The sequence below is a fragment of the Frankliniella occidentalis genome, unplaced genomic scaffold (assembly GCF_000697945.3).
Source record: "Frankliniella occidentalis isolate FOCC.00 unplaced genomic scaffold, Focc_3.1 Scaffold56, whole genome shotgun sequence".
NCBI lineage: Eukaryota > Metazoa > Arthropoda > Insecta > Thysanoptera > Thripidae > Frankliniella > Frankliniella occidentalis.
In genome coordinates, this window is record NW_026267186.1 from 1,316,110 (window position 1) to 1,318,181 (window position 2,072).

Genomic DNA, 2,072 nt, shown 5'->3' on the forward strand with positions numbered 1-2,072 from the left:
CAGACAAATTTGTATCTGATGAAGATGTGCTCAAAGACACATCTAACTAAGGTACAAAAATTGTCCCTCCCCATTTAGAGTGTGGTTAAAGCTTTGGATTTAACAAAGCAAATTCGTAAAATAACGATTTATCGTAATTTGTTAGAAACGAAGTTTTCGTAATAGAAAATTAACCGAGAAAATGTCGTAAAATCACGATAATTTTATTTACAGTGATGTTGGAGGCACTACAGCGCCGGCTTGGTGCGGCTACACTGTAAAAATTAGTTGTTAAATAACAGCTCAGTTGTTGACCAACAGCTCAGGACAACTTTTGCTGTTATTTAACAACCGAAGCTGTTGTACAACAACACGAGTCAGTTAAAAACCTAACAACAAATTTGTTGTTAAGTGACAACAATTATTTTTACAGTGTAGAGGAGGCGCCGTGTGGCTTGCGGCTCATGTGTGACCCTAAGGACCCTGCTTCTGGACTGGCAAGTAAAATCCAGTGTCCAGCCGTTCATATGGCCATCAGGGCCCTAAGTGTCGCGGAGGTCTCGCCATGCGCTCTAGGGAACGGGTTTGCGATTTGCGATATTTCTACTTTGCTGAAATTAGGGTCGCACTATACCCCAACTAAAGCCGTGAAGAACACCGGGTAGCAGATGCGCGATCACTGTAAAAAGTTTGAAAAACTTGTATTTTGCCGCTTGTGGTGGTCAGCTACGCTGCTACTCATAGGTGTCCAGGGTTTAGCTAGCTGCCTTTTTATCATTCTAAGCACTGACCTCGGAAATCGCCGAGTTGGAACCCATAAATGGAATGGCCTAACTCTTCCTTTATGTTAGTAAACTGTTCAGTTTAAAGTGCATGTGCCTAGTGGATTTTTTAGGCCTCAACAACCCAGAGCCTTGTATACTTTTCACTTTTCCTTCTGATAGTCCCCTACGACGAGCGCACCGCCTCTCGCTCGCTTTGCGCCGGTTTCCTGCTCGAGGAAAATAAAAGGAATTACCGGTGTATGGTGGCGGCGATGGCGCCGGGGTCTGAGACTCGCTATAAAGTATTCAGGAGGTCTGATGAAAACAAGACAAAGACACTGGCTCGGCACGGCGCGCCGCACTCGCACTGCGCTGCCGCCGCCCCGCGCGCACCGCCCAGGCACAGCCCAGGCACAGCCCCAGCGACCCATGAGGGACCCTCGTAAAATCTCGCGAAATGGCGGAAAAATTACTTGGGAATGGTTTGGTGCCGTAAAAGGCAGTGGCCGGGAGTAAAAAGTGAGCGCAAATCGGCCCGGCCTGAAATATGCATGTGACCTCTTTCAGGCGCCGGGGGCTGCGCTGCTGGGCTGCGTCGGGTACTGCGAGCGACCGGGGCCCCGGTGCAGCCCAGCAGCCTGCGGCCTCGTGTGACTCTTGCAACAAAATAAAACGGAATGGAGGCACACGCGGCCAAAGCACTGCAATTTATTTTTAACGCTTTTTTAACAACGCACCAAACCACGCGGCAAATTTTATTCGTCTGTCCGTCAGGAACGACAAGTTTTGTGGTGAGGGAATTCCCAGCTGTTACAAGGGCTCTGTATTCGCCTCAAGTGAAATCGAGAAATCATCATTGTGAGTGTGTGTTTGTAAACTGCGATTACTGCGAAGTAAATTCTGCCTTGCGGTGATTCCAGGTTTCACGTGGTTCAGCTCTGCATAAACGAAGGGCCCCAAAGGTGCTAAGAATGAGTAACTTTGGTTTTTTTTCAATGCCTTTTTTAAAGTAGTGTGACTAAACCCCCATCACCTTTGATAAAACTTTGATACCATCCCATGCCAACCTCCCACCAAAAGAAAGAAATTGTGTTCTTTATATATTGTTTCAGCTTTCGCGCGTTCTATTTTGCTCCTGTGTTGAGTACTGTAACTGCAATGCACTCAAGAAAGATCGAGTACACTCAGAGTGTGTACCAAAATCAAGGACACATTTTTTGGGGGTGCGTGTGTTGTTTGAGCGTCGGCAATGGCCATGATTTGGTCTGTTTCCGCGGGGACTCGCCTGGCTTCGATGAAGTGGTTGCTGGCCGCCTCCGCCCGCCCCCG